A 14,190-nucleotide genomic window follows, 5' to 3' on the forward strand; every position below is an offset into this window, starting at 1 on the left:
ATATCTCTCCTTCTTTCTCTCGCAATTCCCGCTAATTCAAGGTAATAGGTTTTTAGTTATTTAATTATTTATTTTCAAGTCATACATAATTAGTATTAGGATACTGCCCCGCACGCGGGCTTGAACGTTTTTCTACAATTTGAATGTTACTAGGTACAGTGTTAATTTTATTTGGCTGAGTTTTAGTATATTGATAGTTTATGGTGTGTGTTCTGATGGGCTCATATTTGCACTTTATTATCGTATAAATTATATTTATGTATAATAAAGATCACATCTAATTCCAAAAGAACTTTTAATTTTTTGTTTTAAGGGTATTTTCCAAAAAATATATTGAAGAGTAATATAGATAAAGATGTATTAATTTTAATAAAATGCATCTTCTTTGGAAATTTGTGAGAATTCAGTCAAATGTTAGTTAATATGTTTTGATTACAAAAGACTTTTGGGAAAATATAAAACACACAGAAACTAATACTTGGACCAAGTAGTCTGTCATTAATTCAAAATTACTAATAATATACCAATCTCCTTCAAGCAATTGATACTCGAATTTCCTCTGATATCCATATTGAATAATACATTTTTAATTTTAAAGAAAATTAAAATTAACAAATACATCCCAACGTAATACTATTGTAAACCTTCAAAACTTACAAGTTCATCCGCAAGAACTTACATCCGATGAGGGCGATCCGTGGACCAATAATTCATGTAATCTCTTAGTATTTGGACCCAAATACGATTTCTGCAGTTTGTCTTCTAAAAATCGGAAACTCTCTCGCAATGAGACATTCTGTGTTTTTTTTTTTTTAAATGTGAAGATGAAAGATAAGACAGTTAGTTGGACCAAAAAAAGAAAGATAAGACAGTTATATTTTTATATTCGTCTTCTTGTAATTTTAAGTTCCAAGTTTATGACAGTTGGTTATACAAAATTTTGAAAATAACAAAAAATGGGAATAAAATTGAAATAAATAATGAAGTCTATGTCAACATTGAAGTTCCACAATAAAGTTAAATATGAAAAGAAAAAAAATAACGAATAGAATTCAAACGTTATGAAGACATAAAAATTTTAAAAAGTTTAAAAGCAATAATCAATCAACTGAAATATAATTCTTCATAACTTTATCAGAATTTCTTGCTTAGGTCTTTTTTTGTTAACCGATCTCTCACCTTCATCAAAACATTCAGGACTCTTCTATTGCTTTTTAGATGCAAGAGTCAGGGAAGCACTAAACGAAGGATTATCAAGTTCCTCAGAACTTGTAAGCATCAACGGTTGCTGAAATAGATAACATTGTTTACGACTTAATTTAAATTAATTATCCAAATAGCAGGTTTTTTATCTCGCTGAGTTTTTGAAAATATTACGTCTGATCGAGAATCTCACTCAGTCGTAATGTCGAGATCTTGAGACCATAAGTCAACTACATACGGAGACTAACTTCCTTTAGTATGTTCTTCTGAAACTGTTATTTTGAAAAGCATCCTCATTGATAGGAGCTTAGTCAAGCTATCAGGGAGTCCTCTTGGTAAATCCTATACAATATTATATTCCTCGGATTAATATAATATCAGACCATGTAAATAATGCATATTGTATATAAGGATTTAAGGAATGACCTCGTCAGTTTATTCCATTATCAACTCAGCTGAATGACCTAAAAGTTTTTTAGCAGTGTCTTCAAACAACACGAATCAGACTTCGACGTCTGATTCATCAGTAACAAATCATACGATATAATACCTACATTATTTTATAAGGAAACAGAAATTTCAGTTATTTGAATTGTAATGAATTAACATAAAATTTAATGGGATGATTATATGTATTACCTTACCACGACAACATCATATGAATAATTATCTCCACAATTTTTGCAACAGAAAAGAAGAATCCATTTATCGTAATCTTCTTCATCAGACATGATGCCATGCTCTAGAACTTCGATGTTTCAAGGTTTGCAAGCCCAATAATATCACAGCTTTGAAGTGTCAACGTCTTTGACTGTTACGCAAGTTACAATCTTGTCGGGCTATAATAAAACTATTAATATGTATCATTTTGAAATGTAAATAAAATTTTAACATTAGTAAATTTATCTCATATCACTTGTGTATCACGAATTACAGCTATCGTCCGCCTCCTATTCTTCACACCTAAATTTGTTTCACGGTAGTCAATCGCACCATCCCAAGAAATCGAATAACTCTGTTCAGCTTACACAATCATTTGATTGTTTTTTGGCAACCTAAAAACCAAACACATTTATTTAATAAATATAATACTGTTAATATTTTAAAAATGGTGTCATTACATATTTTTCTTTGAAGCCTTACACGATCTTCACGTCAGGATCAAACAAAATTTTTGTGGAGTTGAAAGCGTTTGATATTGATGTCACCTATACTAACAAAAAACAAAAAAAAACAAAATAACAACAAAATACAAATTAATGCAATACCAATTTCAAAAACTGTATGACTATAGGATATTTTGATCTCACCTTTGTACTCTTTTATAAAGACAAAACGCATTACACAGAAAACGATATAATCTATACGTTTGTCAGTGTACTCAATAGTTGTCTTTCATTATTGTCTCCATAGTGTACATTTCAGTTGGACATCACTTGAGCAAAAAACATATCAGCGTCGCATGCACTACAAGAAATCACAGTTTTTGTGACTACTTAAATCGTTCTAAAATGGTCGCAAATGTACTATTTGCGACTAATGTAAGACTATTTACAATGGTCGCAAATTTTTCGTCGCAAAAATACAATAGTCACCAAATAGTCACAAATATGCGACTACTTTGTGATGACATGTTATCGTGTCATTTTAGCGACCACTTTCAAACACCCTGAAAAGTCATATAATTGAAACTGTTTTGGGACGGTTTGTTGTTTTCTCTAATGATTATTATTTATTAAATTAATTAATTAAACAGAATTGAAATTAAAAATAAAAATAAAATTTATTTCCGATAACAAAGAAAAAAAATCACGTTTCCGAATTGGACACGAGAGATGACGCCAGGGCCGGAGAATATCTTATAATTTTTTTTATTCAAATTTATTATAAAAAAAAATCCTAAAGGGCATCAGAATGTTACATCAAATGGTGGATTGAACAAAAGTTTGGTGAAGAGCATAAGAAATAAAATAGCTAAACATGAGATCTAATAGATACATCAAAAAATGATATGTGGTTGTGAAAAGGTTGAAATCGAGCCCAGTCACACCATAGCTCTGGTGGACACGAGATCTGAAGCATACCATCGGCAGAATCGAGAAACCGGCATGTCCAATTCCGGCCACCAGATCCGTCTTCCGCGACACATCAGGTTGGTTCTTTTCTCTCAGAGGTGACGAGGACCGGTGCTCACAAAAACCCCACATCCAAGAATGCCGGCTACCGAAAACTAGTAACCAACACATATAACTCCTCACCTGAAATTCAAAACCACCCCGCGGACACACATCTCCACTCTCACCATCTAAAGCCTCTAAACTTCAATCCGGCCAGATCTTGAAACTTTCACCGACCAAAAGCATCTTCAACGAATCCTTGAGTTCTTCTTCAACACTTGATTTGGATGTTTAATCCCAACCATCTATTTTTCAAAAATATTTGTTTTATGTAACACTTTCTACATGTTATGATTAGATAGAAACACAAGTAAAAAATATTTATAATTAAAAAAACATATAATTTTTTATCATGATTCAGTGTATAAAGTAGTTCAAATGTATGTTTAAACATTTAAATTACCTATTTACAATTCTAGATTAATGAATTTGTTTTACAAAAAAATGATTGGAGTTGCTAAACCGAAGCAAATCAGTCACAATTTCAGGTGTTGGTCGCAAATTAGTGGCAAATCAGTGAATATTTTAAGACACTTTTGTGACTGCTATTAAATTTGTTAAAAAATATGTTATATGGTTGCAAAGTAGTCACAACTGTGACTGATTTGTGATCAAATTTTGTAACTCACAAATCATTACCCTAATCCCTAAAATTTTAGAGCATATAAAGTTTATATATAACTTTACAATCATTCTTATTCTAATTCTAAAGTAGAAATCTCTATTTAAAGAGCAAACTAAGATATGTTAAGTAAATTATGAGAGAGTTTTTATCTTTCAAAATTATTCCTTATAAAACACATGTAAGACTTAGTATATGTTATGATTAGATAGAAACACAAGTAAAAAATATTGAAATTAAAAAAAAAAATCATATGTTATCATGACTCAGTGTAGACACTATTTCAAATGTATGTTTAAACTTTTAAATTAACATATTTTCAATTCTAGATTAATGAATTTCTTATAAAGAAACAATTGGAGTTGCTAAACCGAAGCAAATCAGTCACAATTACAAGTGTTGGTCGCAAATCAGGGGCAAATCAGTGTGTATTTTAAGCCACTTTTGTTACTGCTATTAAATTTGTTAAAAAATTGTTATGATAGTTGCAAATAGTCACAAATTGTGATTGATTTGTGATTAAATTTTGTAAGTCACAAATCCTTACCCTGATCCTTCAAATTTTAGAGCATATAAAGTTTATATATAACTTTATAATCATTCTTATTCTAATTCTAAAGTAGAAATCTTTATTTAAAGAGTAAACTAAGATATGTTAAGTAAATTATGAGAGAGTTTTTATCTTTCAAAATCATTCCTTATAAAACACATGTAACATTTAGTACATGTTATGATTAGATAGAAACACAAAAAAAAATTTGAAATTAAAAAAAAAAATCATTTGTTATCATGACTCAGTGTATACACTAGTTCAAATGTATGTTTAAACTTTGAAATTAACCTATTTCCAATTCTAGATTAATGAATTTCTAATAAAGAAACGATTGAAGTTGCTAACCGAAGCAAATCAGTCACTGTTTCAGGTATTGGCCACAAATCAGTCACAGTTTCAGGTATTGGTCGCAAATCAGTGAGTATTGTAAGGCACTTTTGTGACTGCTATTAAATTTGTTGAAAATATGTTTTTTAGACATATATAATTATTTTGCGTTGCAAATCCATCTCAAATTTGGGACTACTTTTGCGACTACACTTTGCGACTAAAACATGAGTTGTTAATTCATGTTAATATCCAACTCTTTTGCAACCATAATTATATTGTCGACTACCAGTGTTTAATTAGTCACGAATAGGTGACACTTGTATGACTACTGGGTTTCGTCGGTAATATGCGACTATTGTGCCTCTGCATCATAATTAGTCGTTTATTAGTCACAAATAAGTCACAATATCGTCCCTTTTTTGCGACAAAAAAAAAGTCACAAAAGGTAGTCACAAAAACCGTGTTTTCTTGTAGTGATAATTATAAGATTTTCTAGATATTTTGTATGATAATAGAACTTACTTGGTATCCTGTAGTGTTATCATTAATTAATTTCTCACTGATCTCACTTTTGCCTTTAGTTTTAATAACTTCCATACTTTCCACCGTGACAAGTTGTCCAAGGACATCTCCAGTACGAAAGATTTGCATTTAATGACAAATAGGTACAATAGAATAGCTTTGTTGAAATTTTGAAGGAAACATACCGATGATAACATTTTTGTCGAGCTTGTCGTCCTTGATTGACTTTAAATCAGTCAAATATTTTTTAGGCAAGTTTGATGGAAAATCAGTAATCTCTTTCGCACGCGTCGTCCTGCACAAAGAGATCATAACTGGTAATGGAGTAGTCCTAAAATCACCATAATACTTTTTCAATAAGAAACAATTACTCGAAAGTGATTTTCCTTCAATAAGAATGCCCTTATGTTTTCCGATCAATTCTTCACACGTATCGTCCTGCACAAAGAGATCTTGACTGGTAATGGAGTAGTCCTAAAATCACCATAATACTCTTTCAATAAGAAACAATTACTTGAAAGTGATTTTCCTTCAATAAGAATGCCCTTATGTTTTCCGATCAGTTCTTCATAACCATGGTGTGAATCCTAGTTCCCTGTCAAATACCAATAAAATAGTATGAGTATATAATTTATATATTGAGAAAATAACAAAAAAAATGGAATACATAAGAGCATCCATATTTTTTCGTCCAGAACTATTTCTATTATAAATCCTGACTGTTTGCTCTTCACTTTCCAGAAGGAAAACATATTAGTCCTAACTTTTTGAATTTCACTGGATTGATCTAGTTTTGCAAAATGAACTAAAGCAGCTGTACGTCTACGTACTATAGACATTTTGTGAATGAAAATGGTATATATATGGAGAAAGAGCTATTCAGTATCCTAAAGAATTGATGTCTGGCGGGATTTTTATTATTTCAAAAAAGAGAAATGAAATGGAGAATATGAATATTCGGAATGTGCGTAGAAGTAGGTATAGTTCCGGAAATCTTTGAAAATCAATATTTTCAGATTGATTGAATTGTCAAATGTTATATCTATATATTGTAATGGAAGCTAACTGATTGAATAAGTTGAAATATTAACCTTTTTGTATATTCTGTTACATTTATATTGGTAAATCTTGCTAATAAGTATGTAATCTTTTATTTTTAAAAGAAATTCCTTTTTACGTGGAAACATATTATAAGTTGGAATAAATATAAAAAATGTGAATGAATGGGCCGTATTTCAGTTTTGGGCCTTTGGCTGTTTACAAACACAATAAATTAAGACGGGTCAGGTATAAAAGATCAGCGTCTTTATCCGTTCTTAATTTCTTCAGTTTTAGATATTTTTAATAAAAACAAATATTGAAGACAGAATGTGACTCAACATGTCTTAACCAATCAAATATCGCCGATCAAGCGTCCTTGCCATGTCACATTTCACGTGGAATAAACATCATCAATTACATGGCAAGGCGCTTTTCTCTCTTTGTTTTCGACCAATCAAATTAAAACCCTAAACCCTAAACCCTAAACCCTAAACCCTAAACACTGTAACACGACACAAACCGATCTGAGAGCAAAAGAGGAAGAACCATCATTTCACATCGATTTAGGGTTTTGGTTTTCGATTTGGAGATTTCACTTCATCGGAGGCTTAAATCGCTTCATCGGTGGCGTTAGTGAACATCGAAAGAGGAAGAACAATAATTTCACATCGATTTAAGTGTAAGTCTCTTATCGATTTAACATTTAAAAAAACCCTAATTACGAATGAATTCCCGAATCGTTTTCGAATTTTTGTTAGTTCCCAAATTATGCCTGTTTTGAATGTGTTTGTTTAGTTTCTTAACAAAGCGTTTCTCTCTAGTTTGTATTAGTTCATTTTGATTTGTGGGTTTTAGGAAATTTATGGGTGATTTAGGAACGCTTTCTTAAAACCTGACCCCTGAGATTATGTTTGAGGTTGGATTAGGGTTGTATATGTTCATATGGAAAAGTTTAGTAATATGTCTTCATGAATTGTGTTTGTTTTTGTGTTTGCTGAATTTGTGATTGACTTTGTGTAGAATTACCCTTCCTTAAACCGTGACTCTGATTTGTGTTTCATTAACCTGAAGGCTTTCCTAAACCTGAAGGCATTGTGATTGTGTGGTATTATGTATCAAATCAAGTTTGTTCATTTTTGTTTGTTTTTTAGTGTTTGATTTGTGCATTGTTTTCATTCTTGTGTTTGTGTTTGTCTGAAATTTGAATATGTGTTTTTAGAATTTCAGGAAGGATTCCCAATGGATTATTTTTAACCTCTTCCAACAATTATCGTCCCTAAACTTCATTTCAAGATAGGGGAGGAGCCAAATCAAGAATCAGGGCCAGTTGTAGATCAATTTGCATCTTTCAAGACAATTGAAAAAGTCAGGAGTGATCTTAGCGTCGAAGAGTTTCATAGAGTTAGGAACACCTTCCTAGGGCCTATCTTGAAGCTGGCTTTAAGAGATTCTATTATGATGTCTGGTAAAATGGTCCATTTGTTGCTCACTCGATCTATCAAAACAGTCAAAGAGAATGAGCTCTGGTTCCACTTCGAAGCACAACCAATGAGATTCTCTACTAGAGAATTGATATCGTTACGGGACTGAAGTGCTCTGATGTGGTCGTGTGTGAGGGTGTCAAGTCTTACCCTAAATGAAATCAATAGCCGCAAGTGCACAGCTGATCGATTGTAGTACTTAGGGATCGAATCCACAGGGAAGGAGGATCTTTCCTGCAAATGTCTTCGAAAGAAATATAAAGTAAGGAAGTCTAGAACCAGGCGAGTTTTGTGAGGGTTTTGGTGGTGTGTTTAAAACGTAAAAACAAATTTTAAAGAGAAACTACGGAAATTAAAATGACCTAATAACTAAACTTAACGAAAAAGGGTAAAAACGAGAAAAACAGCTAACCAAATTGCTTAAATGAAAATCGATTGAAAGAGTAAAGAAACTAGACTAAAGCTTAAATGAAAATCGGTGTAAATCTATAAGAAAAGAGGCGCTGGGGTTCAGAGAAGTTTTTTCAGGGGTATGAACGATTCAAAACATTGCTAGAGAGTAAATTTGATAAGATCTTAGCTTAAACTTACTGGAGTCACGGACGTATGAATACGCCACTGTCGTGATCATAGACAACTATCTCTCTCAACCCTGACCAGTAGGTTTCCACTCTGGCCCTGGAAAATGAGAGATGCATTATGTTTAAGACTCGTCAGTATTCACAAATCGCCCATAGGTAGGTTTCCACTCCTATGTTTGTTTTGCTCTCCCAAACTATATCTGACACCGGATGAACACTTTCGTGTCACCAAGCATATGGATCAGATTATAGTTCATGACGCTACTCTCATGCAGTAAAAACGAATTCAGAAGAAAAAATTCTAAGATTCGGCTCAAAAGCCAATGAAATCCTCACCGAACATATATATCCCCATCGAAAATCCCTTTATCCCAACAATAAAACTACTCAGACATGATGAACGAAATCAAAAACATAGTATTAAGAAATAGAATAGAAACCGAAATTGAAAAAGAAAGAACAAGGGTTCAAGAGACAAATCTCTCTCTCCCTAAAACCTAAAACTTAAAAATTATTCTAAAACAATAAGAGCATATAAGGTCATACGAATTAGGGTTCCTAAAACATGTATTTATAGTGCTCAAGACATCTCTAGGGTCTAGTGTTCCGGAATCAAGGCTGGGAAAATGATATGGGCTTCAGAAATGAGCCTTCAGAGTCGGAGTTAGCTGGCCGCGGTTGGGATGAGTGTGACCGTGGGGAATGGGTGGCTGGCCGCGGTCGGGATGATTGTGACCGCGGGAAATGGCCTGTTGGCCGCGGGTGGAAACGCTTGCCGGCTGGTTTATGAGACATCTTGCTCTTTGCGTATCTTTTGATTGAACCGTTGGATTGCCAAGCTGTAAAGTGTGCTGGAAATCTGATACTTCCATCTTTAAGATCTCCAAATTTGAGCTGGATCAGACGGTGCGAAGGCCTTCAATCGGGGGTGAACTTCTGACGGTTTGACTTTGAGCTGAAATCTGGTTTTCTATCAATTTTGTTAAGCTTTTCCCAAAGTTACCTGAAAAGAGTCTTGGAACTACAAATACTAGAGATACGTAATAAAAGTACTTAAAAGCAATTAAAAACATGGAAAAAGTATTTCAAAACGATCCATAAAAGTGGTCAAAATACGGTGTTATCATGCTCTGAATTAGAAGAGAACGAAGAAGAGGACGAAGAAGTGAAGGAAGAAGAGGAAGAAGAGTTAGAATATGACTGGGGTGATGTAGAGAATAGTCACACTCCTTCGGACCTCTTAAATGTGTTAAGCAATACTGGCGAGACAGAGGAGAACAAAGATGAGAGGTTCTGTCTAGCAATGCTGATTCTCATCGAGTCCTTAGTAATTCCGAGGTATCATGGATATCGTTTTCCAAAGAAATTCTTCAAGATATAACAGAATTTGGAGACACTGATGAGTTCTCCGTGGGGGAGGGACTCCTATATTATTCTGCTAAACTCAGTTAAAAAGCTTGTTCCAACACGGCTAAGGAAATCAAAGTATGATATTCACGGTTTCTCAATATCATTGAATCTGTGGATGTTTGAGTCAGTACCACAGCTTCAGCATGCGTTCAGCTCAATCAGCAGTCTGGAGTCCCCAACAGCTTTTCTTTGTGAGAAATACCTTCGTCTGACAAATCCTACAACTTCTTAAGTTGTGGCCATCGAAGGTTTTCGCGATGTTAGTTTTTAAAGCCTTGATTCTCAGAATGTTGTGCTTTGTTTAGGATTATCTTCCTGAATTGATAAAAAAAAATTTACTTATGTTGTGCAGCTTAGAGTAGTCTGTGTCTTACCATCTATTCCAAGCGATCCTGAAGACAAAGTGTTTTTGGAAGACAAACCTGGTGAAGACCTGTATACCCCTGCTGACATTATAAGCAAGGGTTACAAAATGAAGATTGAGGACTGGGAGACCGGAACCATTGACATCTTGGAAGCCATAGATCAAATTGCACAACAATCCCACCGGTTTGGAGTGGTTGCAAGAGCCGGTCCATCTAATGCTGGAGCTGGCTGGAACTGGAGATGGATCAACTGATGACTCGTTGAAGACAAAGTTGGACCTCCTTTACAATATGGTTAAAGTTGGACTAAGTGATATTAATATCCGCTTGTCCAATATAGAAGAAAAGATGGGGATCAAACAAGTAAGATAGTTTTTTTGTCTTATTTTATTCTTGTTTTGAATTTGGATTGGATTTGTTCAAGTGATATTTGATATGTCTCTATTTGTTCTTGCAGTCTAAGACAGATGGTGAGCAACAGAACACTTTCGGTAGTAAGTCTCCTAGCAGAGATGCTGCTCAAACAGATCGTTCCAATGAAGAGGTAATGCGTTCTTATATTGTTTAAATGGTATTTGAAAATTTTTGCAGCTGCGTTGTGATGATGTTCCGCACCCAATTCAAACCCCTCGAGAACAACGTATCCCCAGTCCAACTCCTGAAGATCCCGAAGAGGTAATCTATATGCCTTCTCTCTAAATTAGGAAGGCATTACTATCCTTAAGTTATGAAGGTATACTATAATTTATGATTACATTCCTAAAATATTTTAGGAGAGACTGATAGTGATATTTTAAGAATTTTGTAGTTGCGCGATGATGAATTTCAACTTCCCAATCTGACCCCTCAGGAACCTTTTTTCAGTGAAGAAGTAAACTATATGACTTGTCTTACTTTAAAAAAGCATCATTCTATTTTCAAGTAAAAACTAACTATTTTGTTACTCTAAAATATTAGCAGCAGAGCACATAAAACGTTGACAAAACGCAGACGCAGTATGACACACAAAACTGTGGTGATGATGTTGAGGTAAAATTGCTGACTTGTACATAATGTATATTATGATGATGATGATGATGATGATGATGATAAGATGTTGTAAGAAATGTTTCCTGAAAATACATGAATATTTGCAGATGGAAAAGGTCCCGGAGACTCCAACACAAAATATCAGCGAGACTGCAACACAAAATATCAGCGAGACTCCAACACAAAATATCAGCGAGACTCCAACACTAAATGCCACGGAGACTCCAACACTAATGGTTGATGCTTTGTCTTTCATAAACTGTAAAAACAAACGGTTCCTAAAAAAACATTATTTTTGCAGATGTCAAAAGAAAAAGAGAATCAGATACCTTCCTGCGCAGATGCCAATGTCAACGTAGCGCAGGTATAAAGCCTTTCTAATCCTGTGACACAAATTCCATGAAATTTTAGGAGTTTAAAGTTTAGGGGTTTAGTTTCTTGATTTTGCAGGCTAGTTCATACTTTTTTAGCCAGATTCCATCTTCTTGGGAAAAATTTCAACTGACCTCAGAAGATGGTAGCCCAAGGGATAATTTACTAAGATTGGAGGATTTAGCTGTAAACCAAGAAGTATATGTCTTTTACAGAGGGAACCCGAGAAGAGGAGCTGTGACTTTAATAAATCTTAGAGAAAATAAAGCATCTGTCCTCATCCATAAAACTCAAGAAATACACGAATTCAAAATTGAGGACATAAGGATTCATAAGGAATGTGTAAAAAATCAATACTGATGGTTTTGTTTTAAATGATGAATTTAGACATGTATAACTAAACGTATGGTAATGGTTCATTAAAAGCTAATGCTTATTATGTGCTTTGTGTTTTAGGTTGAAGAAGAAAAGTTTTATGATTGTCCTGAAAACAAAGATGAAGAACCAACACATGTGTCGCCTGAAAGCAAAGATGAAGACAAAGACAATTGTCCTCCTGCTGAAGAACACACACATGAGGTAAGCTCTTTACTAGAAATACGTATAAGTTATTTAGTAAAGCATATCTAAAAAACCAAGCATTTCTCTTGAACCGTGCAAACACTACCTATAATTGCTTGCATTGACTGTTGATTTCCTTGATTGATTGAAACTCTTGCAGGATAGAACAGATCCTAAGCTTCATCCCATTGAAATAGGCGCTCAAGTAGAGATTAAATCTCAAGATGGTGGGTGGTTTGAAGGGACTTTGATTAATACAAAGAATGATGACTACACTGTTGAGTATTCACACCTCGACGCTGATAAAAAGACAAAACAGAAGAAACTTTTGGAGTGTGTGAAGAAAAATATAGTTCGTCCTAAACAACCGGTATTGAAAAATAATGCAAAAGAGACGGATCTTCTGCAAGAAGTGGATGCATTTTTCAATGATGGATGGTGGCCACGGAATGTGGTAGTTGTCAGGACTGACAACATATACGGGGTCAAGATATCTAAGTTTGAAGAAATTCAACAGATTCCAGTAAAGGCTCTTCGGCGTGGAATGGAGTGGGAGAACGGTGAATGGATTCAGAGAGAAAAGGTATTTTGTTTTGCATAAACTTGAACATGTTTTAGGATTTAGGAAGATTGTTACGTTATTCGGGAAACCATTCCCAAAGCAGGTATCCCAATGTTTCCAAACAAATATTTAACTTGCAGGACAACCAGGTCGCTGAATCAAATAAGACTGATTCTACTGTTGCTGCTTCTGCGAAAAGGAAAGTGGTTGGTGATGATAGAGGAAAGGCGAAAAAGAGATATAAAAAGAACCATAGAGCTACTGACAAAGAATCTCAGCAGGACGAGGCTTTCATGAGAAGGAGAAAACGCATACCCGTTCCCAATCAGGCAAACAAGACTCCATTCCAGGGACCAAAAAACCCAGCCTTAATTGTAACGCATAAGGTTAATGTGGTTATTGATCCATTCCTGACACCTGATTTGAGGAGACTAACTTCCTTGGACGATTGGAAGAGGAAGACAGAACGGTAAGTACAGTTGTTATATAATATTTGTTATCTCATATTGTTTCTTGCTTATTATTTTCTATTGTGACAAATGCAGATTTCAGATTACTCACATTGTAGTAAAGCCTCTCTGGTTCAATAAGTTAGAGGATCCGAAGAAGCCTCTGAATTATGAGTTATTTCTGCGTTTAAGAAGTCATTCTAAACGATGTAAAAAAATTGTTTCTGAAATTTTATGAATAGTTGCAACTGTTAGGAAGAGGTTCCTAAATTCATTTCCTAACTTGTTTTCTTTTGCAGCACATATCAGCCACGATGTTGATGTTTGCAAGGAGAAGGGACACCCATGCAGCACACTTCCATAATAATCATCTCCCATTAGCTACATTCGTCAACCCTCAATTCTTTGCAAAACTCTCAGTATGCTACTCCAGCTTTAAAACGCCTAAGAAAGGTTCTAAATGTTTCTCGATGATGTGTTGGCGGTTACTACGGGGAAAAAACCGCCAGAGAAAATATGGGGAACAGATGTGGATGTAGTTTACGGCCTCGCATACAAGAGCGACCACTGGATTGGGATGGTGATCGAGTTTAAGTCAAGACAGATCACTGTTGTAAGGTCTGGCCTCCCTTCTGACAACATCGATGTCATCATGAACGATGTGAAGGAATTCACATGTATGAAAAACACTACCTACGTAGTATCAATATATTTTTTTCTTATGATTCTGTTTTTCTTTTATTGACTGAACAAAAACTGATATTTTTGGGGCAGAGATGATTCATGTTCTACTGAGTGTTACTGCAAGTAGAACACTGACGGATAAGGATATGGTTCCTTATAGCATTGAAGAGTTATCCAGTAAAAACATCCCGAAGACCAATCTTCCTGCGAACTCAGCCATGTTTATCTTGAAGATTCTCGAATGTCAT

Source organism: Eutrema salsugineum, unplaced genomic scaffold, assembly GCF_000478725.1.
Source record: "Eutrema salsugineum unplaced genomic scaffold, Eutsalg1_0 scaffold_11, whole genome shotgun sequence".
Classification (NCBI taxonomy): domain Eukaryota; kingdom Viridiplantae; phylum Streptophyta; class Magnoliopsida; order Brassicales; family Brassicaceae; genus Eutrema; species Eutrema salsugineum.